At 39.4% G+C, this 9,828-nt stretch overlaps 1 long non-coding RNA gene across 1 annotated transcript; it reads right to left on the bottom strand.

Moving 5' to 3' along the window:
* Positions 1–280: 280 nt before the first annotated feature.
* On the bottom strand, positions 281–1,802 carry LOC119936649. Its single transcript, XR_005453813.1, has 3 exons — positions 1,698–1,802; positions 950–1,054; positions 281–395 (listed from the first exon to the last, which is right to left on the bottom strand). It is a non-coding gene; the product is annotated as an uncharacterized LOC119936649 (long non-coding RNA).
* Between the last annotated feature and the right edge of the window lie 8,026 nt (positions 1,803–9,828).

Raw genomic sequence — 9,828 nt, 5'->3', positions numbered from 1 at the left:
AAGGTCACACAGCAGGTAAGTGGCAGAGCTGAGATTAGAACCCAGGCCCTCTGATTCCCAGGCCTTTGGTTTTTCCACTTGTTCATGGTGCTTCCCCACTGCTTTTCTATATTCTTTATAGAAAATAGCTACTGCTGCATAGCCATTTATCAAAAAAAAATGTACAGCTCAAGCTCACACTGTTGTCTATCTTTTCTTCTTTGGTAGCCAAATCAAAATAAATCTCTTACCTTGAAGACATATTGAACAGGATCACTCAGGATGAGTGATTTCTGTGATGTTCTTCAGCTGTCTGAACACATGATTTATACTTTTGTTCCAAGAAGATACCTCGGCCAGTACTGATGAAAGACTAAACAACATGAAAACGGAACCAACGCATTATCCATTCCAACCTGGAAAAATAGTGAAAATGTAAAACTTAGAAAAAAAAAAAAAAAAAGAAAAACCTGAACTCCTCATGTGAAGGTCTTGTTGCATTTCAGAATTTATATTAAGAACATGTGCATTGGGAAGACACACTATTTGGAGGAATATTGAGATTATTATTCTAAAAAGAACTTTGCTTTTTGTGATGTGAAGTTTGGAAGATCCTGAAGCCCAAAATCAATACTTCTACTTGATGTCAGGTTAAAAAAATCAAAATAATTGCAATCTTACTTTAGAATTTATTTTCTTGGTAAAACTTGGGTAAAATGCATTCTAGTTCTTTTGACATCTGATATGTAAAGAGTCATATAATGCTAACATCCTTTTTGAAAATTAAGATGATATAAATTCATCAAAATACCTATTTCCTTTTTATTATTTTAAAATGAAATCTGATGGTACTGATATAAAAGAAAAAAGAATACTGTCATACCAAATTTACCCCAGTCTACCTTTAAGCTCACATTTCATTTGACATTTTTCTGCAGGCAAGAGAAAGAAAATCAATGCTTCTACTCACCTTTGGAGGGATTTACTGCAAATTCTTCACAGTTCTGAAGAAACCAATAATATGTAGCTCACTATTGATTTCTTTATGACACTTGTGGAAATATCGTCTTCTTTTCTAACAAAGAATACCAACAAAAATCCTACAATTAACTAAAAGAAATAAACACATTTCACATCACAATTTTACCAATCACCCGAACTGATGTTTTCTGAAATAAAAAAATACAATCCTATTGCATGGTAAACCTTTTTTTTTTTTTTTTACACAAATCTATACTTCAATTTTCTGCTACTGCATTTATTACAAATGTCAGTTTTGAATGATTCTCAGTAATCATATAGACTGGTTTTAATGCAATATCACAAGCCCGATGCTTTAAGGAATTAGAACACGGTGCATTATTATTATGTTGAAATACTGCTCAGTAAAATGGAGGAAGTTTTGTTTTACTAAACGAATTCACACAATAACCCAGAAAGACAATTTTCTTTGGCTAAATCTTCATGGAATGTATTAAAGTCCCCCTTCAAACTCCTGTTCTAACCTATTAAACTGTAGCTTCTTCTGGGAATAAAAAATACGGACACCACTAAAAGGCAACAAACTTTAGATTTTAAAATAGAGGATTCGATGGCTAAGATTATATTTATTTAAAATCATGATGAATTAGGTGCTCCTAACAGCAAGGAGGAAACAGCAATAAACCATTTCCCCAGTGTTTTACACACACAAATACTACAGTTATTATTATTATTACCAGAATTAATTCCCGGCTTCTTCCAGAGCAGAACATTTTTGGGATGTTTGCAAAGATCGTCCATAGCCGTTCTGTGGAATGACTGCAGGGGTTTCTGTGGATCTTCCAATCATCTCATTAGGTCTGCAAAACACAAAAGTGCAGAATGGAATAAAGGCCAATTTCTGGAACACTTGCTGCTCTGTAAGCAAATCCTGAGAAAGGAAGTGTAAAGGTTGTTTCCCATAACACGTGACATCTTGGTTAAAAAATGATATAACCATTGTTGCACTGTGACAGAATATGTGCTAGGACATGACAGGCTTGAACACACCAGAACATCTTTTCTGCCAAAGACGGTTAACCTCTGGCTGTAGATAAATTCACTCGATTAATTTTTGCTACTGTTGGATTTTTGCCTTTCAAATTTATTATGAATTAAGTTATTCTTCACATCACTGTCAATTTAAGGTCATGTAGCGTTGAACTTTTTTTCCAAAGGTGATGATCCCTTGTATGTGTATTTGTGTATGTGTTTTGAGAGTAACTCTGTTGTGCACTCTGTCCAAGACAATATGGTAATATGCCTTCTCTAGCCTCTTGCCATTTAGAGTGAGCATTTCTCAGACACTAATGGGAAAAAGGAGACAAATATGTCCCATCATCAGCAGAATATAAACCTAAATTATTTTTGCAGTGGTGGAGATGGCTTGCACTGAGTCGTCATCAACTTATTCCACACCTCACGTGAGCCTTTGGGCATACTATTTTTTTAAACCAAAATGATTTAGAATTATGTACTCAATCAATTATAGGTGAATGATATAGTTACATTTACTTACATTAAGTCCGAGGCGTTCCAAATTAGAGTGGCTGACTTACTCGGTTGCTAGTAAAATGGATGTGCTAACCCTTGGGGCTCCACCTGGCCGAGGCCTGGGAATCAGAAGGTCATGGGTTCTAATTCCGGCTCCACCACTTGTCTACTGTGTGACCTTGGGCAAGTCATTTTACTTCTCTGTCCTTCAGTTATCTCATATGTAAAATGGGGATTGAGACTGTAAGCCCCATGCGGGGCTAACCTAATTTACTTGTGTCCATCCCAGTGCTTAGTACATTGCCTGGCATATAGTAAACATTTAACAAATACCACAGTTATTATTATTATTATTATAATTAGGCAATCACTCCCCACCTCCACCCAATTCACTTATTAAAGTGTTCCTTCTTTTCTCCCACCACTCTCAGGTTTTAAAATACTTTGTCATTTTCTCATAGCTATTGTGTGTCCCCCTCTACCCGACTCTACCTTGTGAGCTAGTGCTATAAAGAAGGCAAGTGTTGTAAATTCAAAACTGAAGTATCATAAAGCTGAAAGAGGGTATGCTTATTCACTCTAACAAGAAATGCCTCAAGTCAAGGAAAGGTTGGGTTGTAGGATGGTTAGAGTACCTTAGCCTGGGGTTGAGGGAAATTCCTTCTACTTTTTTGTGAAAACCAGAAGAAAAAGAAAACCAAGAAATGAAAAAATAAAGAACAAAAAAAAAAACTCCAACAAAAAAAGACATTAACCTATACTTTACATCTCTATCAGTTTATGTACACCCCCATGGAGAAGCAGCATGGCTCAATGGAAAAAGCTTGGGTTTGTGAGGCAGAGGTCATGGGTTTGAATCCCGGCTCCGCCACATGTCTGCTGTGTGACCTTGGGCAAGTCACTTAACTTCTCTGAGCCTCAGTTCCATCATCTGTAAAATGGGGATGAAGACTGTGAGCCCCACGTGGGACAACCTGATTACCTTGTATTCCCCCCCAGCACTTAGAACAGTGCTTGGCACATAGTAAGCGCTTAACAAATGCCATCATTTTTTAGAGAAGCAGCATGGCTCAGTAGGAAAGAGCCCGGGCTTTGGAGTCAGAGGTCATGGGTTCAAATCCCAACTCCGCCCATCATCAGCTGTGTGACTTTGGGCAAGTCACTTAACTTCTCTGTGCCTCAGTTAGCCCATCTGTAAAATGGGGATTAAGACTGTGAGGCCCACGAGGGACAACCTGATCACCTTGTAACCTCCCCAGAACTTAGAACAATGCTTTGCATTAGTAAGTGCTTAATGCCATTATTTTTATTATTATTATTATTATTATTATTATTATTATTATTATTATTATTATTATGTTCTAAATGCTAGAGAGTTTACTGCCCATGGAACCGGTTCACATTGGTAACTAAAGAAATTTGCTCCCAAAATGTAAATTCAATTTTCCAAAAAAGTATCTTGGGTGTTTTTTATGCAACTGCTAAATTGATGCAAGAGGCACTCTGAAAGGGACAGGGGCGGATGGGAAAGGTACTTAGGCAGAGTATGCATGGCTGATTCATAGAATTTTATTAATGATCACCTTTCACCTTCTAAAAGTGCTGATAATCACTAAATTTTGGAACTCCAACGAAGTGGAAATAAGTCGTGGTAGCATTACATATACCAAGATTATTAATTCTTGAACCATGTAAGTTACCTTTAGAACACCGATAATTTAAAAATCATACTAACGGAAAATATTTTCACTTCATTTATAGGATAGCAACCCACAAACTCAGTCACATACATGAATGCATGTAGAAACAGCCCTGAAGATGAACCCAAGCAAATTCAAGATTGGCTTTCTTCTGTGTCCCCCAACTCATCCTTCCAAACATCTGTAAAATTAAATCTTCACACTTTATAAATTGTTGGCAAGTAAATACCTATAGGATTCTTTTATGATTACAAAATATGTAACAACCCAGAAGTCAAATCATTTAATATAACTGCTCAGAAATGACAATAAAAACTTTTGGCCCTTTTTTTCTAATCCTGAAGTTCTATAGTCAGGAAATAACAGTCACATGGAATCATTGCAGTATGCCTCTCTAAAATGCCCTAGCCTAACCTGGAATTGGGAAATTATTAAATTATTTCATTAAGTTTGGAATTATAAGAGGTTTCCCTGAAATATTCTTCTGAAAGCTATGAAAATATAGGTTTTCCCCTCTTCCACCCAAACGCACTCTGTCATGTAAAATAATGCTACTGTGCCAAGGCTCTGCCATTGGTGAGTTGGCAGAATTTGACAAATTCGTCTTGAAGGAGTATAGGCTCGTTTTTAAAAAATGGTATTTGTTAAGCACGTACTTTGTGCCACGCACTATTCTCAGTGCTGGAATAAATTCAAGCTAATCGGGGTTGACATGGTCCGTATCTCCTGCATAGGGCTGACAGTCTAATTTCCATTTCACAGATGAGGTAACTGAGACCCATAGAAGTTAAGTGACTTGCCCAAAGTCATACAGCAGACAAGGGGCTGGACCAGGATTAGAACCCAGGTCCTTCTGAATCCCAGTCCCATACTCTATCCACAAGGCAACACTGCTTCTCACTTTTTTACTGGTGAGTGAACTGCAATCTTCTCAGAGCATCAGTTTAGTACTTTCCTTAAAAGGCACAAATGGGGTTTGGATTTCAGATCCAGAACTCCATTTTGATGAGTATTATGAAAGGGAATTGTGAAATTCAAAAACACTCTCCCTTAACTATTTTGTTGCAAAAGGAGGACAAATCCAGCTCCTTCCTTTCTACAGTAAAGCTGTACCCAAGGTAAAATATCAAATCCTCGTGAATGTCACCATTATTCAGTACCCTGGGATGTTTCAAGCACTGGCATCTCTAGTAGTCTCAACTGCAGTATTTGATGGTTTGGTGGGGCAGCCAACGTAATATTCAAGAGTCTCACTGAAAGCATCATTTTTCCCTATATTTTATTAGTTCTTACTTGGCACTTCAACATAGAATTATTTATCATTACCAGCTTTTAAAAACAGAATCACTGCCTTGCCTAAATAGGATTCCTATCCTTCAGCAATTTACCCAAACTAGTTTTAAACAATGAGATTTCTAATATGGAGTTATTTGACCTTCATATTCATTACTTTCCTACCTGCTCAATTTTGTTAACAGTTGAACTATGCTTAATTCATAAAGAAAGCGATGTCGTGGCTTGTGACTGTGTCACATTCTGTTTTAAAATTATAATGACTTTGTGCGGTGCCATTATTATCATTCCCTAGATGATAATAATAATGCTGCCCATCATTTGAAAGAACAGCCTATTTGTATATCAATTTAAGCAGAATTAGGACATTTAAATGCTTGAAAATCCAAGCATTTTTTACTGCTTTACTGAAATGCCCAGGCCAGTGGTGCAGGAGTAAGAACTTGCCAATTTCAGAGATGTCCTTCCTGGTGGAAAGTATGTATCGCATCGAACCAATTTCTTCCAGTGTGTATAGAGTTGATTTCTGATCTGAAGATTAAGCTGCTGATGGTGAGACTACATCCATGGAGATGAGTGGCTTCAAAAGAAAATTTTGCAAATTTTGTTCACCAAAGAACCATAGTGTACTTTCCTGGCCTGAGAAATGAATAGCAAAATGTTGGAAATAAAGTACTAAATAGAGTTTCTCAAATCAGATCACCGAAAGTCCAATTTCTGAAAATTCAATCACCTCTTTGCTACAAAAGACTTGAGCAGGGGGGTTCTGATTCTGGCAACTATGACCATGAAGTAGGGGTTAAAGGAGAAGGAAATGGGAGCTGCCCTTAGGAGCTCAATAAATACCATTTGATTGACCAGTTTGGAGCTGTAGGCTGGCCAACTTCAGGCCGAGAGTCTCATCTGCCCTGGAAAGTGCTTGGGGAGATCAGGATCCCAGCCTGAACTGGGGGAGCCAGCAATACCAATACAAATGGGAATTTCACTATAGGTGCTTCACTACTAGTACTACTGCTCCTCCTCCTCCTCCTACTACTGCTACTACTACTACTACTAACAATAATTATGGTATTTGTTAAGCGCTCACTATGTGCCAGGCACTGTACTACGCACTGGGGTTGATACAAGCAACTCGGGTTGGACATAGTCCCTGTCCTATGTGGGACTCACAGTCTCAATTCCCATTTTGCATATGAGGTAATTGAGGCCCAGAGAACTGAAGTGACTTGCTCAAGGTCACACAGCAGACAAATGGCAGAGCCAAAGATGGCAGAGTCTGACTTTCTGGCTACCAGGCCTGTGCTCTATCCACAATAACATGATTTGTCTTTTAATGGAGACTAGATTGAAAAAATCCAAATATTTTCTATTCTCTACTGGGTCAAGAAAGAAAGGATCTGGAGTAGGCAGCTCAAACCCACAAATCCTGGTCCATTCAGCATCCTGTCACTTCACTTGCCTTTAGATGGTAAGCTCCTTGTTGGCCGGGAACTTGTCTACCAACTCTGTTATATTGTACTCTCCCAGGTGCTTAGCACAGTGCTCTGCACATGGTAAGCTCTCAGTAAGTACCTGTGATTGATTCACTTGGCCAAAAGAGGGTTGAAATGAAGCCAGTCTGCCTCCCACAGATTGAGAAATTGGAGCTGAGTTCCTCCAAAAGCTCTGACTCTCAGACCTCACACTGGTCCAAGGATTCCTCTTCTGCTAGTATAATTTGCCCCTCTGACAAACATGAAATGTGTCCTCTACCCACCTTGGGCTAGGGGTGAAGGAAGGATCTGGGGCATTGGGAACCCTGCCAGAGCCATCAGCTAATCACTGTACTCCTTCAATCAATAAATCAAATTTATTGAGCACTTACTGTGTGCAGAGCCCTGTACTAAGCCCTTGGAGTAGTACAATATAACAGAGTCCAATCTAACAGGAGGTGGGAGAGAGGTCGATGGCAAGCTAGACGAGATTGAGGTACAGTGAAGTAGGCATTAGAGAAGCGAAGTGGGCTAGCTGGGGTGTAGAAGGAAACCAAGCTAGCTCTCTTCCTCTCTTCAGAGCCCTACTGAGAGCTTACCTCCTCCAAGAGGCCTTCCCAGACTGAGCCCCCTTTTTCCTCTCCTCCTCCCCATCCCCCAGGCATTACCTCCTTCCCCTCCCCACAGCACCTCTATATATGTTTGTAAAGATTACTCTATTTTTTTTACTTGTACATATTTACTATTCTAGTTATTTTGTTCATGACGTTCATTTAGCTTTAATTCTATTTGTTCTGACGACTTGACACCGGTCCTCATGTTTTGTTTTGTTGTCTGTCTCCCCCTTCTAGACTGTGAGCCCGTTGTTGGGTAGGGATCATCTCTATATGTTTCCAACTTGTACTTCCCAAGTGCTTAGTAAACCGCTCTGCACACAGTAAGCGCTCCATAAATACGATTGAATGAATGAATGAATGAAATCAGTGAGATAAGGTAGGAGGGAGCAAGGTGATTGGGTGCTTTCAAGCCTAATGGTTTGTTTCCAAAAAGAGATGTGGCGATGGATGGGCAACCACTGGACTTCTTCAGGAGGGGGGAAAACATGGACTGAACACCTTTCTTCCACATATGCACAGTCAGAACCCCCTGGGGGCTGGCCGGTTTGTGCCCGACCTAACTGAAGGGAAAGTGAGGTGGCAGTTGAAGTGGCAGGCTGAAGGTAGAGTTAGGAAATTGCAAGGGAGAAGAAGGAGAGAAAGAAGGCACGAAAGCTGGAGCGTGATCAGATCTCTGTCAGCCGTGGAAATGGAAACAGAAAGCGAACTCAAAGAATAACCGCAATTTCTCTGGTCCCTAAAATACTCTCCTACACTTCCGTGCCACAGAGTCTGGATCAAAGTGCCTCCCTATGATTGATTCTCTCTCGCAGGGCCTCTAGCAATTAAATTATTTTAGAAGAGAACAGAAAGGTAAATCATTGAAAAGCACAACAAAGCATTGAAGCAATGAAATCCAAAATGGAAAGTGCTCAAAAGGCCATTCAGTCTATTTTTCTGCCAGCACAGGATCACCCAATAATATGGTTAGCTTAAAATCACCTTCAGTTCCCTTGCAAAGGGGAGGGATTCCTCAGAAAAAAACCCTTTGCCTGACTGTGGTGTGTGGTACCCACCATGTCTGCATATGCAGCATGTCTGTGCAACATGTCTGTGTGGGAATAATAATAATAATAATGATTACAATGATGGCATTTATTACATACTATGTGCAAAGCACTGTTCTAAGCACTGTGGAGGTTACAAGGTGATCAGGTTGTCCCACGGGGGGCTCACAGTCTTAATCCCCATTTTACAGATGAGGTAACTGAGGCACAGAGAAGTTAAGTGACTTGCCCAAAGTCACACAACTGACAATTGGTGGAGCCGGGGTTTGAACCCATGACCTCTGGGGCCTAGTGGAAAGAGCAGGGACCTGGGGTTTGAATATCAACTCTACCATTTCCCTGCTGGGTGATGTTGGGCAAGTCACTGAACTTCTCTGTGTCTCAGTTCCCTCAAATGTAAAATAGGGATTGAATACCTTGGTCTCCCTTCTAGACTGTGAGCTCCATGTGGGACAGGGACTGTATTCAAAATGAGAAACTCATATCTACCCCACTGCTTAATGAAGTGCTTAACAAATACCACGTTATCATTGTTACTATTATTAATAGCAATAATTATAATATCTGGATGTGCCTTTCATTACTCTCCAGCTCATTCCCAAGTCTCTAACAAGCGCCAAACATATTTTGTCTTTTTTTTTCCTACAGTCAGGCAGGCTGTCAGTAATGACAGAATTTAACACTACTCTTCAGAACCAATTAATCCAATCTAACACTGTCATTTCCCTTGATTTCATTATTTTTCAGTAAGACACTGACACACTGTAGTAAACAATGAAGTACCTTGAGAGTACTTCTTCATGGCCAAATCTATGCTGTTCAGTATTACTGCTTCAGTGGACAGGGTTAAATAGCTTGGTGGTCTAACAGTCAATACAATTTCAAATGAAGTCCAATTTACAAATCAGAAGCAGCTTAAACCATTAGGGCATCTGACTAGTTGCTTTGCTAGACGATATAAAAAGTAAATTAAATAGACATGGTTCCTGGTATCCTTGAGCTTTTATTGTAAGGTGGCATGTGCATGCACACACACACATACACACACACACACTCTCCTTCTCTATCGCCTAGATATGGATATGCTGCTGGGAAAAATACTAAAAATTAATGCAAGAGCACAAAGCTTACAAAGAGATAAATAAAATGATGACTAAATAAATAAACAGATTTCCTGAGCTAGCGAATAGGTGCATTGTTCTCTGGA

Source organism: Tachyglossus aculeatus, chromosome 14 (assembly GCF_015852505.1).
Source record: "Tachyglossus aculeatus isolate mTacAcu1 chromosome 14, mTacAcu1.pri, whole genome shotgun sequence".
NCBI lineage: Eukaryota > Metazoa > Chordata > Mammalia > Monotremata > Tachyglossidae > Tachyglossus > Tachyglossus aculeatus.
This window is presented reverse-complemented; position numbering and strand designations above follow the sequence as displayed.